Raw genomic sequence first — 16,400 nt, forward strand, 5'->3', positions numbered from 1 at the left:
TTAAAGCATTTTTACTGAGGTATGGGGATTTACAATATTTTCTATCATACTTTTCATTATTCCAACACCACAACCACCACCAGAGAGTCTGCTTTCCTCCACTGGGGTCACAAGGATGAATCCAGCTCTCCCCTACCCCTGTGTCAATTCAGTTTTGTAGAAAAAAATATTCACTTTTCTATGACTTTGACCATTTATTGTTCCCTTACTGTGTTTGATCTTTATCCCAACATACGGGAGATCTATCCACCCCCCACCCCAGTTTTTAAAATTATTATTGTGGAAGTGCTGGTACCTACACATAGAGATGAATAAAGATTACCTGGAAATTCATCTGGAAATATTCATCTCTATGTGTAGGTATCAGCATTAGTATAGGTATATAAAATTAAAAATTGACATAGTGAATAATTTGTGGTATTATCTTTATAAACTTATTTTTTAATTAAAATGATCAGTTTTCCAAAGAAATGTCTTACTTTCTTCAAATGATAACATCCAAAGGAATCATATTCTGTATTCCCACATCTAGGGAAAACGTGTCTATATTTTACATAACTCTCAACTGAATAAAAATAGAAAACATGGGAACTGGAGAGATAGAGTAGAAGGGAAGATACTTGCCTTGCACACAGCGGATCTGGGTTTGATCCCCAAAACTATATATGGTTCCTGAGCCCGCCGGATAAGATCTCTGACTATAGAGTCAGGAGTGAGCTTTGAGCACAGTTAAGTATAACTGCAAAACAAAACAAATAAACAAAATACAGAAATATGTTCTTTTTCTAAAAATCTTTTTTTGGGGAGGCGGGGGGCGGAATCCATGGTCTTTTTTTTAACTAAGAAAAGCAACTGATGCTAAGGACGACTCTTAAACTGTGTATCAGGTCTCTGGAAGTCTGGAAAGAATTGGTAATTTTTATTTTTATGAAGACATATTAACAATTGTGGTGTGGTATTTTCTGTACCAAACAAGTGATTAACATTCCGTATTTTTTTTATATTGGCACGTAAGTCAAATTGAACTGAAAATGTTTCACCATTCACTTTCTCATGTATATTTTTTTCTGTTGATCAAGAACATTTTCTAGGACCAGAACAGTAGTACAGCAGGAAGGGCACTTTCCTTGAATGCACCCCACTTAGTTTCAATCCCTGGTACCCCAAATGGTCCCTTGAGCACCACTAGGAGTAAGCCCCGAGCACAGAGAGTGACCCCTCCCCCCCACAGAGATAGAGAGAGAATTATCTTCTAGTATAAAACTTTGGATAACTCACATTTGTATGCATTTTAGATTGTTTTTTGGAATACGATAAACGTGAACAGAATCAGGCTTTTTTTTTTTTCCAGGAAAATGCTATCCTGTTGTTGTTACCTTTTTCCTTCACCCCCCAATTCTCTACTCCATTCTGCTTTTTCAGACTCAGTCTTTGATCTCAAATCACTCCCAAGTGGCCACGAAACACAATTCAATATAGTTCAGGCCAAGTTGTGACTCCATGAAAGTGAACTAAGAAATATCTAAACGTCTTATACAGTGACAAAATAACCACAGCAGACCCAAGATTTTCGTTCAGGGACAAGTGCCTGGTAGAGAAACCAAGTGATGTTCTGCTTCAGAGGATTTAGTCACAAAAGTGGAAAATGTGGCATCTGAAAATATTGTACTCATATTTCTGAGTCTTTTAGATGCTCCCACTTGGGCTCGAACAAACAAATGACATTACAATGAATTCAACTAAGCAGTCACACCAAGAACCTACACAAGAAAATGCATGCATAAATTCTAGCAGCAGAAAGCTCCAGGATTGATTAGTAATGGAATGTCTGTGGAATTAAAATAACATCAGAACGCTATTTTTTTCTGAATACTAACACACTGTCAAGCGTATGTTGTCTTCTTCAGGACTCTGCGTATTTCCTGCCATTTCAAATCATATTTCCAAATAGGATTCTGCGTATTTCCTGCCATATTCTGGAGCGAGAGGGGAAAGTTAGCATTTGTAAAAACACAGTTAAAGGAAATAGATGGGAGGAAGAGAGACAGCGTTGTCTTTCCTTTTCTCTTTCGCTGTGGCTCTGATACAAAAGCTCCAGGGCCTTCTGTCCGTGACCTTAGTCCTTTGGAGAGGGGCAGGGGGGTGCAGGCCAGGCTCAAGCTTGCCTTTAGTCAGTGATCTGTGAATAGCTCTCAGTCCCTTAATGACGTGAGCGCAGGCTCCAAAGGGAGCGGGTGACTCAGAGCGCAGGAGGCACGGAGATTGCCTGAGCAGCCATTAGCACGTCATTGGTAATCCCAGCGACACCTTTCACATCCGTGGTATTTGTCTCCATGCTCTCCACGGAAGGCTGCGAGAATGTTTTATTTAAGGGCTCTGAGCTGCCTTCTGCCTGACGGATTGCTTGTCTGCAGGCTTACTAACACTTGCAGATCTTCCAAGAGGGGTGGGGGCTGCAGAGTTCCTGGGATGGTTTAGAGGCCATTTCTGTGAATGCAGACACAATGCTTTTGTGCTTTAGATACAATGTCGCAAAATAGAACTACAGCCTTGCTCCTTTCGCGTCATGATAGGATGAAGAACAGACTCGGACGTTATTGTGCATGGTGATTTCTCCTTCATTCCACAAATCTGTGGAGGCTAAAATAGGGGTGCAGAGCATGTCTCGCTTTCTCTGATAAGGGCTTCCTCTGACTAGATCTGTCACTTTCTATTTGGGTGACTTGAGGCGAGTGACTTATGGTCTTGGAGTCCTGACTTGCTTAACTGCAAAATGGAAATGATGGTGACTTTTTCATAGGATTGTTGAAAACATGAAATGACTGAAGGTGTTATAAACCAGCCCTTGGCAAATAGAAAGCACAGAATAAATGTAACTATTTTATTTCTTCCTACAGGGCTCTATTCTAGGTCCTGAGGGGGCCCAAGACTGCATAAAGAGTGATAGAGAAAGAAAGACAGGAAGCAAACAACGAATGCAGTGTGATAGACCACATTAGTGTAGTTGTTTGAGAATTTTAATATGCACAGGGATTACTTGTAAAATTTGCAGTGATAAAACAGTGTGACTCACCATCACTTGCATCTTGTAAAAAATACTGAAGATTTTGAATAGGTGGGACTGGGGTGGGATCTAAGATTCTGCAGTTCTCTCACACATCTAGGTGTTCATTAATGTTGTCTCAGGACAACTTTGGGAACAAGAACCCAGAGCAGCGAACGTGGCACAAGGGGAGCAACTCAAGGGTAGTGAGATTTTTACCATTTACATCTTGAGTTTCTGCTTTGTGCATGCTAAAGCACTAGTATCTTTCTCCCCCAAATTCTTCTGCCCACCTGAACCTCCACATACATTTAGGACAAAAGGCTTATCAAAAGAAAAATTCAAGGAGAAGGCATATTTAGGCAAGAACAACAACTTTTGGAAAAGGCAAATCCTTAGGCAAGACTTTCAAGGGAGTGGTGGACCTGGATGGCTACCTAGAAAGGTGAAAGAAAATAGAGCAGTAAAGTATGTCTTTCCTGCCAAGTGCAATCTTTGGCTGAAGATATTTCAAGAGCCAAGGAATATGCAATGGGAGTTAAATATAGTTATTGAACATTTGCCACATTTATGAACTTCAGAAATGTTGAGAGAACATTTTTATTTTTTCCTTCACACACGGGAGGCTTTGGAAATGTGTACAATTAGCTCAGATTATCAACCTCCGTGGGTGAGGAGTTCCATGTGTACCTCCCACGATTTCTTCCGAGTGTAACTCCTACAAGCAGCACCAATCAAACATGGCTCTGGCTGCTATTCTTCTGACAACTAAAGCTCCATTTCAAATGAAATTTAAAGGCAATGCTTTAGCTTACTCTAAGGGCATTTGTGCGTTAGCATGCAGCCTGCCTGGGTGTGGGAACTGAAGAATTTCTAACATAATTTTTCTGTATCATCTATCTCTTTTGATTTGTCCACGCCTCCATACTGATCTGATCATACTGACTGGGGCACTCTCCAAACTCCCCAAAACCAGCTGAATTTTAACACCTAGCTGATGATTCATTGTTTTAATCAAGGCAATCTCGATCCCACTTTGAATATGTTCTTTTTTTTCCTCCACCAAATCATCCAGCTACAATTCTAACATTGTAAGTCTTTATAAGGTTTAGATTGTGTGTATCCTTCTTATTACCTCTCTGCAATTCATTTACATTTTAGAGACCAAAGACCTACATCCTGACTGATTTGCTTTGCAGTTGAACAGTCTCATCCCCATTGCTTAGTAGTTGTGTAGCCTTACATAACGCAAATGGGAAAACCACAGTTACACTTAAAATGATGAGCATTTTTTTGAGTTCTTACCATATGTTTGGTCATTGTGGAAGTAGTTTATATAGTATATGTAGATGTAGTTATATCAGTCATTGTAATGATCCAATGGTTGATATTATATTACTCAATTAACATTAATTTTATTTTCATCCACTTAAAATGTAATATTTTAGAGCAATTTCTATATAATAGTTACCTCTCCCATACTTTAAAAACACATAGAATAGAAATGATCACTAGTGAGCATAGACCTGTGAACTTGCACGTAACATACATATGCATAATACACATCATGAAATTACAAACTTTGATTGCCAAGTGGGCTGGAGAGATAGTGCAGCAGGTAGGTCGTTCGTCTTGCATGCCTCGGACCCGGGGTTTGATTCCTCCTCTCCTCTTGGAGAGCCGGGCAAGCTACCAAGAGTATCTCGCCTGAATGGCAGGGCCTGGCAAGATCCCTGTGGTGTATTCGATATGCCAAAAACAGTAACAAGAAGTCTCACAATGGAGAGGTTATTGGTGCCTGCTTGAGCAAATCGATGAGCAACGGGAAGACAGTGACAGTGAGTGACAGTGATTGCCGAGGCCAAACTCACAATCTTGAAATATTGGCTACTATTTTTCTCTCCAGTCTCAGTCATCCACACAATACCCATTCATTTACCCAACTCAATAACTTCAGATGCATTCTCAGCTTATCTTGCTTCTATAGCACCTACTGTGTTCCAGGTACTATTCTAAGTATGTTATTATTGAACCCTTATAGAGTTTGAATCATTATCAATGACTATTTTAATAGAATCTTAATATTTACACAATCCATTGAAGTACTATTAATTTTGGACATGACTTAACTGAGAAAACAGGATAAGTAAGTAACTGACATGGTCCCAGGAGCATCAGTTTATATTTTAACTCTTGACCAAATGTTATCCTCACTACTTATCTAATTGATCACCATGTCCTATTACTCTGTTTCCTAAGTAGTGTTGGATCTATATTCCTCTTTCAATAACCACTACCATCTCCTGTAACCAATGCCATAATCATCTAATTAGTTTGTCCACTTCCAGTTTTTCAGCTCTTGTAAATTATCTCCAGCTGCTGCAACAATGAACTTTCTAGAGTACATTTATTATCATCAATCCTTATTATACAATATTTCATTGGTCACTGGCCTTGAAGATAAAGCTTGAGTTGTAAGGTTCTACCTTTGTGATGTCTTATCTTTTGACTCCTAATCTCATCTTTCCTACTTTATAAGGGAATGGAATATTTTATAGTTACCAAATATCCACAACAGAAAATTTGGGTAAGAAAATAATAGCAATATGGAACTAGCATATTAAGCTCTTTACATGTGCTTTTAACTAATATAATTGTCACGATCTATGAGGTCTATATTACTACCATTATTTACCATCATTATACACAGGCAGAGTGATTTACAGTTGAACCAAGGAAAAGTTCAATAAATTGCTCAATTTCACCCAGGTTAGATTTAAATCCAAATATTGTTGACTTCTGAGTGCTTGTTATATGCCACAACACTTGGAAAATCAAGTTGTCTATGCTGATATTACTACAGAATATTTTCTATTTATTCTCTCATGCAATCATTATAGCAAGACTAAGGGGCTAAATTTTGCTAGGCTATAATTACCCAAGGTCACATTTTTTAATGTATAAGAGTGAGAATTAAAGCTAATGTTATTTTCTTGGAATTCTCAGCATTTTCTCTCCAGACAAAAATAATAATAATATGTACATATGTGCCTATATACATTTCTTTACAAATCCTTACACGTCTCAGAAGTTTTCATTTTATTGAGAAAGCATAGTCCCACCCTATGTCATTCATTAGGCTCTGGTTCTCATCAAAAGAATAACCAATACAGGGAACAACACCTATTAAATCTAGGAAGTATGCAGCTTCTGACAGTAAGGGTCTGGGAAGAGGTACAAATACAGCTGAAAGGCAAGGATGCTTTTGCAAGAAAATGATTGCTAGCAGATAGGAAGTGATGATAAATAAGACAAGTCTGGCAAGAGTTTCTCTATAGCCAAAACTTTATTTGCAAGTAGGACCCTTGACCTGATGTTTTGGGCATGTTTGGTTTAAAACGATACACTCATATAACTTTAGAACAAGAGAACACACTGCACAGTCATAGAAAGAAACTACCTATAAATAAAATGTGGGATTACAACCAAGCCTCAAGTGAATTTGACACTTGTGAGACTTCTATTTTCACTGTCCTTGATCTGTTTCAGAACAGGTCTTATCTCTACTTTTTAAAGCAGACTTTTCATGCCTCTCTCTCAGAATACTGATGTTTTCTACTTGTTCATTGTGGTTGGATTATAACTAATCCATTGCCAGTGACCTCTGTATGAACTATCTGCTTGATTTGTCTTTGTTTTTAATTATTTAAATTTTTGTTAAATTATTTTGTTTTTATTTATTTTGCGGGGGCTCATCAATGGTTTCCTGGGGTCAAAAAAGCAGCTCAGAAGATGCTCAGAACCACCACTTGTAGTAACATTTTCGTGTCAAGATTCCAGTGGCACCTAAGAGAAATTATGTTTTGTCAGTTTGGGGAAGGTGTGTGCCCCTGGTCTAATCAATCATGATTGAAAAGTAAAATAACTTGATATGAATATCAGCACATTAAGACTAAAGTATGAGAAGTTATTGAAAAAAGAATTATGAGTATTGAGAAAAATAATACAATTTCTATCTCATCCATGACCTATGAAACACAGGTATTATTAAGAGAATGATATTAAGAGAATAATATTTATAATATATAATATATTATAATATATTGTAATATATAATAATATTATTAAGAGAATAATACACTCAAAGGACAATGTCTATATGATAAAAGAATGATTGTTGATCATTAGCAAAATGACCCATTGTTGTATTTCTAGGCTATTTATCAAGAGATATTGGGTGAGGGTATTGGGCTATATCTAACTGTGTTCAGGGATCGTTCCTGAAGGGGCTCTCTCTCACATCACCATATGTGGTGCCTGGTTTGGCTATGTGTGACTCAAGTGCATTACCCTCTGAACTAGCTCTTGGACCCCTCTAAAGATCGTAACAGACAATGAAATAGGGATTGGTTTGCTTGATTATTCTGAAGTTCAGTGGAATTCACAGGGGAGGGGTAAGCTCAGAAGACCAGAATGTCATAGGTACAGAAAGTCAGGCCGATCATTAGATTCTGTGAAGCAAGTAGAGCTAATTATTTTTCTGGATTAATTCTCCCTTAAAATTAAAATTTTGATTTTCTGGGTAGGCCCAACAGATTGTCATGATAATTTTAGTTGTTCCTTTTACATTCTTTAATTGGTTATAAGAAAATTTTGCTGTAAAATAAATAAAATTATTTAAAAAGGAGTTTTTATTTATATATAATGAAACACAAATTTAATATCAAAAGATTGAAATGTTTTAAACCATTTCCAAGAGATATTCATTTTTTTCATAGGTAGAGGGCAGAATGTATGAAGAAACCGATTCTCCTTTTGCCCCCAAACTCTTTGTTTTTATTAAAAAATTATTGGAGCACACCTCCTGGTGCTAGGACCCCATTCCCACAGTGCAGGGGATCTTGTGTGCAAACATGAACTCCAGCTGTTTAAGTCATCTCACTGGCTTCTGCCTCCAACTTTATACAATGAGGACTAGAACATTTGGTAAAATGACATTAGAGAACAAGCTGCTAATTTTTTAAATTAGTTAAAGAATGGTAATTAGTGATCTTGAAGATTAGTTATTACTATTTCTTTATATTTGCCAGTTTGGTAAACTTTTGGGTTTGAATGATGGAAAGAATGACTATACTTATAATTTGCAAACGGGAATTTTATCATTTTCTAGTACAGTACACAATCTGGCTTTACACTTCTTATTTCACACTTCCAGTTAGTTTTATTGCTAAATTTTCTATCAAGTCAAGATATATGACATATATACATATACATATACATATATATACCATCCACTATTTTAAGACCACCACTTTATAGACCATTATGAAATTTTGTAATATGAAAATGGGAGTACTGTGTCAGTTGAAACCAAAACTTGAAACGAAACTGTCAAACCAAACTGTCAACCAGTTATTTTATCTTTTACGGCAAAATTGCCTTACGGCTAATTAGTTATGCGGTGAAAATGTTTGCGGCGAAAATGTTTGCTGCAAAGAACTTACAGCGAATCTACTGGACTCAAGGCCTGACTCAATAAAAATAGCAACAGAAAATCCCCAGGCAAATGCTGTGTAATACTTGTCATTGAGGAAGAGAGAAAATCAACATCTGATGAACAACGCCTATGTGCCAGGTACTTTTCCTCTGTCACTGCATTTTCCCACAGCAATCCTCTAAACTACTCATCAGCATCTCTCCCATTTTACAGAGGAGAAAATGGGTTCAAGTAAAAACAGGCAGTTTCCTGATCCTCAAGCTACTGCCGGATAAAGCCCTTTTTAATTTGAGAAGAGAGGGATAAAGGAGAGAAAGAGAGAGAGGGAGAGAGCGAGAGAGGACTCATTCTCTCATTCTCTCTTCCCTCCTTTCCCCTGGTCTTCTCTCCTTCTGTTTGTTTTTCCTTTTCTTTTTCTTTCCCTCCCCTATTTTTGTCTTTTTATTCTGTTTAAATTTTTTGTTGGAAGATTTTGTCAGGCTTTGTTTGTCACTGCCTTTTGGACTTTATATTGGTGAGATTATTTTGATGTTATTGCTGAGTCTCTGCTTTGAACTGCCTCATTGATATTGATGACACTGGAACCTCAGGTCTTTTCAGCCACCAGCCAAGGTTTGGGATCATAGAGCTTGTATGTTTTTAAGTGGCTACTCAATCCTTGAGAACCACATTCAGTTCCTCATTGTTCTGAGGGTTGTCCATTGCCTTTACAATCCCACACACCATTCACCACTCCCATGGTTCAACTTCCTTTGTTTTTCCTTGACAGTCAATAGCAGTTTTTTTCAAACTAGAAATGCCCAAAGCGTTCCTCATCATTATCAAGAGGGTCTCTTTTACTCTAGTCAGATTTAGATCCAAATGTGATTACAGTGAGAGCAATTGTGATGATAAATCTGGCCAGCTTGTCTGTAACTCAATCAGCTGGGCACTAACAAAGGGAATTGTAGGGGCTTCAGGGAAGAGTTAGGACAGTAATTAAGAATCTGGCCTTTAAAAGAGATATTGAAAATATTTAAGTCTTTACATTTAGACCTGCTGTCAGAGCAAAAATGTTTGCAATCATTATCGTAATGAACAGTAATTTCTTATGAGATAGTATATCTTGTGTGACATTTGGGATTGCAGGCCATTTTGGTTCTTTGGTTAAAATGCTCTCTGTGACTTTATTTTAAAACCATCTTATCAAGATATGAGTAATACATTAAAAGCTACATGGAGCTGAGGTATATGACATGAGTTTAAATATAGTTCCACAACTGATAAGCCATTATCACCACCAAGACCACAAAAATACTCATTATTTCCCCAACTTTTCTTTTGCCTTATCATCATCATCACCATCATCATCATCATCATCATCATCATCATCATCATCATCATCATCATCATCATTTTTTGTGGAAAAAATACTTACCATAGTATTTTCCCTCTTAGGAAACCATAAATAAAATGCAGAATTCTTAGGATTATACTGTATAGTACATCTCCAGACATATTTGTCTTACGTAAAGATACTTCTCCTCAAAAAGATCAGAGGAGACAGAAGCTCATTTAAAGATATAATGGGCAACTTCCCAAATATGATAAGAGAAATAAACTTCCAGATCCATGATGCCCAAAAAACCCATGTAAAATAGTTTTTCACCAAGACATGTTATGATCAAATTTTCAAAGATTACAGTAGCAGAAGAAAAGCATATAGAGCAAGATAAATATGCCAAATGCATGATTTAAATGCTTTGCATGTGGAAAGCAAGTTTTGGCCTCTGGTATTACATTGTCTCCTGAGCATTGCCAGAGTGACCCCAGAGACTTAGGCTAGTTCTCAAACAATGATGTGTGTGGCTCCAAATCCCTTGCCCCCCCCCCAAAAAAAGGGAAAAAAACCTGTTACATACAAATAATCCCCTTTAAGACTATCAGCTGATTTATAAGCCAAGACAGTGACATTGGAGGTAGTGACACAGCATGTATCTAATAGGCTAGATAGAAAAAAATTTGCCAACCAAGAATAATATCCTCTGCAAAGCTATTCTTTAAAAATAAAGGACGGGTAAAGACTTTCCTAAACAAAAAAATGCTAGAGTCATATCATAACTAGATTTGCTTTATAGGAAGTATTAAACAGATCTTCAAATGGAAATGAAAGAGGTTTAATTGGCAACGTGGAAATCTATAAAAATATATAATTGTTACTGTAAAAATGAGTGTGTAGTCAGAGTTGCAATGCTCTAATATTGTAATTATACCACTTTAACTCTGAATTTTTCTTCACTTTCCTATTTTTTCCCTAAAATAAATCAACTGTTTTTAGGAAAGACCAAAAATTTTAATTACTTCTCTATTCCACACCAGACTTTTCCTCATATCATCTACTCTGTCAAAATCCCTGTAACGTAAATATAATGTAAATGTTCTGGTTCTCATATATAAACTTTCAGCAATATTTGGCACTCTTATCCAGTGTTTCTTACCATTTTATCTGACTGTCCTATTTTTATTTTTTACTTCTTCTTTGACTATTCTTTATCACCCTTTGGGAGGTTTTAATTTTACAACTGACCTTCATATAGACAATAGTTCTATAGATTTTAATGTGTCAAATACTCTTCTAAACACTGGATTATATGATCTCAGTAAATCTTTATAACATCCTACACAAAGTTATCTCAGATTTACAGAGAAGGAAACTGAGATGCAGAGAAACTAAGTATTTCCCAGGACTGGGAATTTGAACTAAAGAATATAACTCCAGAATAACTGTTCTTGAAAACTGCACTAGACTGCTTCTGTTTATTGAAGTTCCTCAGAATCTCTTTTTTTTCCTTTTTGGGTCATTCCCAGCGATGATCAGAGGTTACTCCTGGCTCTGCACTCAGGAATTACTCCTGGCAGTGCTTGGGGGACCATGGGAGACCATATGGGATGCCGGGGTTTGAACTCAGGTCAGCCACATGCAAGGCAAATGCCTTACTCAGTGTACTATCACTCCGGCCCCTGAGAATCTCATTCTTAAGCATTGGTAATTTCTTACTGTTTATTTAGTTGCAAAAGTTGTCATAGTTCAAACTACCATAAAAAATAATAATTCCCCAAATTATATCAATAATTTTTATTGTTTCTTACCTCTAGACATTATATTGAACTGCGATATATAAATATTTAATTGATAGGCATTTATACTGAATATCCAAAAGAGATGTCCAATTCAACACAACGTGTCTTAGACCTCTATATCTTCTTCATTTAATTACTCTAAACAATTAACTTTATAACAATTGTGTGTTTGTGTGTGTGAAGAGAGGTGGGTTCCCAAGCAGTACTCAGAAGGCCTGGAGGTCATTCCTGGTGAAATTTAGCCTGGATATATGGACCTGAAGATACAGTACTTGAGTTTGTAGTACCCAGGGGTCATCAGAGTCACGCCTAGTGGTGGTTCTCATGGGACCAGTTAGTGCTGGGGGTTAAACTCAGGACCCAGTGCATGCCAGACATGTGTTCCAATTCTTTGATTTATATTCCCAGCCCCTGTTTTTTTTCTTTTCATCTTCTTGTACTGAAATAAAAGCTTTCTAGGCAGAAAAATCTATTTTTTAATATGGGCAAACATGATGCTAACATAGTCCTTGCAACATTGCAGGTACTCAAAAATATTTTTGAATAAATGAACAGAATAAATCATAAAGGAATTTATTAAAAGAAAAAGTCACATTAAATTATGTTCCACTCTCCATTTCAATGTGAAACTCTCTCTCTAATGTTACTTGCATGATTTAGGTAAATTATATTCATAATGAGCTGAACATGTAGCTGTCTCTTCTTTTCATCTAACACACAAAATTTAACAGTTTCCATTGATATTTTCACATTAATGTTTTATGTGTTGATAAACTCACATAGTATAAGAGAAGCTTTCTTCTCATCATTCAGATATCACTAGCTCTCTGTTTTCTGAAAGTTAATCTTTCCTATAAAGCCTTTTATGGCCAAAATAAAACCTCATATGATGCAAAGTAAAAAAAAAAAACTATAATTATTGATTTCTGGGGAAAAGGTTTAGTGTCCCCAGATATCAAAATAAGCTACCAAATAATTTCAATTACTCCCCCCATTTTTATTTTATATGTTTTGATTTAAAAGTTAAAGTATTCTTCCTATTTATTTTGGTTACTGAAAACAATCATTAGGGTGAGCCTTTTGTAAAAGTGAAGCGGCTTATTGCGAATGTTCAAAAATCAGGGAATAAGTATATAGGATTATTTGTAATACACATTTTAGTCATGTAGTTACATTATTCTTGTGAAATATTCCATAATATAAAATCTTGCAATATTCCCATTTTAAATGGAATCAATTCTCTTATGGTTCCTGACATATTATGAAGTTACTACAAAATATTTTCATTGATACCACTAGCAATCGGAGATAAGGACTTTATGAGCTTGGAAATAAAATCTCAGATTCTGTCTGAAAATTTGGAAAAACTGCACAAGTGCAGAGAATGATTTTCTTGAGCAAAAGAATCTTACCTCTGCTAATAAATTCTCTCTAATAAAATTTGTTATTGTGGCAAAGTAGACATAGAGTTCATTATTTGAGCAATTTCAAAACATACAGTTAGTCAACTTAGAAATTTACAATGTTATGAAGCCAACACCACTATATAGTGTTATAATTTTTTCATTGTATCGAACATAAACCTCACAAGCAGTCATCCCACATTTTTTTCTATTCCGGAAACCCTACAAGTCACTAATCTGCTGTTTGTCTCTATGGATTTTCCCATTTTGGATATTTCATATTAATCACGTGTTCAAACAAAAACTTGACTTGAATATTCATAGCATCTCTATTCACAGTAACCAAAAGCTGGAAACAATCCAAATGTCCATCAACAGACAAAAGAATAAACAAAAGGTGATATATATAAACAATGAAATATTCGGTTATAAAAATAAAGTACTGATACATGCAGCAGTGTGAATTATCATTGAGAATATCATGCATGGTGAAAAAAAAGAAGAGCTTGGTATCCATCTCTCTTTACACTTCACGAAACCATTCAAACTGTGTATATCAATGCAAGCAGTTTAGTATATGGAAAAGGTGCAGGAAATTGTCAACCTAAGGCATTCATATGCTAGGACTGATTTTACGATAATTAACTTCAACTGGCTATTATTTAAGTATCAAATAGGTGTCAGGCACTGATTTAAGTGCAAGGACAACAAAATAAATTATGAATAACCTATTATTTAAATCAGGTCCTGCTCCTGTAATAAACTTGTAAATGAATCATTGATACAGAGTATTGTGCAGAAATATCTATTCTGTTCTATGAGGAAGCAGATGAGGTGACTACTGGTTTAATTCAAGAGGTCAAAGGAAGACCTGGAAATGAATGAATAGTTTTTTAGCTCTGAATTATGAGTAGGCGGAAGTCATATCAGGAATTGCATACAAGTTTGTGAAAGCCAGAGAAAGAACCAAGAATAAATGTCTTTAGCTTTGGCCTCTTTTTGGGGTCCAGAATAGGAGTGTTTGTTCTGCCCCCCCCCAATACAGGATTTATTCTTTCATCACTATTGTTTTGACATAAACTGAAAATGAGTGTGGTTTTGCTTTCATAAAATGACTGACTGCAGTGCCAGAGAGATACAGTGCAGTGAGTAAGGAGCTTACATTACATACTTGGGTTCAACCCCAAGTATGGCATATGGTTTCCTGAGTCCATGCCAGGAGTCATCCATGAATACAGATCCAGAAGTAAGCGCAAACTACATCCAGATAAACCCCTGACCCCTCAAAAATGGCCTACTGTTGAAAAATAGGATACTATAGTTTAAGGCAATATTTGAGTTTTGAGCATTCTCAATGGCATTGAAATTTGTTAACATACTAGTAGCATTATGATTCTAAAATCAATAAAGTTTTAATGCTACATCTATTTGTTTTCACAGTTTTATCAAAAGAAATTTGATATAGATTTAGTGATCTCATATAAAGTGGGAAAGTTAGTAATTATTAGAACAGAGTATGATCATCTTAATTTCAAATGCTTATGTCTAGGACTTACAAAATTGGAGGACTGAGTTTGAGTTTGACAAATTGTCTCTGAGTGATTGTACAGAATAAGAATCACAAATATGCAGCATAGGTACACCCATGCCTCCATCCCATTCTATGTCAGGTGTCACTAATTGATGGAGATAGTTTTTACTTTTAAACTTGGACCTTCCTCTAGATGCCTTTTCAAATAGTCAGCCACTTCCTGATGTATCACCATGATGAAATTCCATTTGTTACAGTTTTTTTTCTTCTTTTTTTCCCTCCTTTTTGGTTTTGGGCCACACCCATCTGTGCTCTGAACTTCCTCCTGGCTCTGTGTCCTGGATCAGCCAGGATAGCACTTGGAACCCTATAGGCTTCTGGGGATAGAATTGGTGAATTTTCTGCCAAGCAAATGCTTTACCCTCTTGTACTATCTCTTTAGAGCTCTATCTTTAGGGTGCAGAGCCAGATGTTATTTTATTTGAAGCTTAACTCTTCAGCAGTTTAGTATACTTCTCTGTACTTCAGTTTCCTCAGTTGGAAAATATATTGATATTTACTTATAGGTTGTAGGAGTATTATATGTGAGAAGGCATACCTATAATAACTTTAGATTGATGTTAAATAAGAATAAGATCTCTGGACTTGCTTAAACTGTTCTGCATCTTGCTTCCAGGTATCTGTCCTGTCAAAAAGAACAATACACTGTGCTCTATCTTTCACCAGAGAAAAAAAAACGGGAGCCATCTTTTATTCCCTCCCTTCCTCTCTTTCATCCATCATCACTGTCACTGTCACTGTCACTGTCATCCCGTTGCTCATCGATTTGCTCAAGTGGGCACCAGTAACATCTCCATTCTGAGACTTTTGTTACTGTTTTTGGCATATTGAATACGGCACGGGTAGCTTGTCAGGCTGTGCCATGCAGGCGAGATACTCTCAGTAGCTTGCTGGGCTAAAGCCTATTAATTTGTTTTAAAGTACTTAGAATTCTACCCTACCTGTGAGCTGACCTAGCATCATACTGATACTGCTGCTGGCTCATCACTCTGTCCTCATATTGTTAAATTAACTTTCTGTCTTTCTTTCTTCTCTTCTAAGGTTTTTCTACATGTGTACTATGAACATTTAGGGTGTAATGGCTCTTTACTCTGAAGGGCATTGTAGGATGTTTAGAAACATCCTTAACCTCTATGTTCTAGACACCAATAGTACTTGCCCAGTTATGACATCTGACCATGTCTCTGTGGTCAAATGTTCTTAGGAAAGGAAGGAGAGAGGAATGGTCCTCCATCAAGAACCCTTGCTCTAGCCTTATTATACCACTTCATTCAAGCTCAAAGATTAGTTACACAATATTTTGGTATATTTCCTTAGTTTAGGAGCTGTTAATAAATTCCTATTTCCCAAACACTTTAGTATTTTTGTCTAGCTGACAAATTCATAAAGAGAAACCCTAGTTATCTTTCTCTGGACCTTTTAAGATTCTATGTTTATGAGTTGCCAGGAAAATCTTTTTTAAAAGGAAATTTTGTGTTAGTAGATCTGGGTTTGGCTTTTCATTTTGTTTTTTCAACAAGCTCCTGGGTGAAGTTAATGTGTCTAGGACACAAAGCACTTCGAGTAGCATAGTGTTTAAAGAACTCAGCAAGAGCTCACAAGCCAGTAGAAGAGAGAGAAAGGGACAAATAACTCTCAGTAGCTTTTTGCTTTTGTTTTTTTGTTTGTGTGTGTGTTTGTTTGGGGGCCATACCTGGTGGTTCTCAGCTTATTCCTAGTTCTGTACTCAGGTATCACTCCTGATGT

Source organism: Sorex araneus, chromosome 6, assembly GCF_027595985.1.
Source record: "Sorex araneus isolate mSorAra2 chromosome 6, mSorAra2.pri, whole genome shotgun sequence".
Classification (NCBI taxonomy): Eukaryota; Metazoa; Chordata; class Mammalia; order Eulipotyphla; family Soricidae; genus Sorex; species Sorex araneus.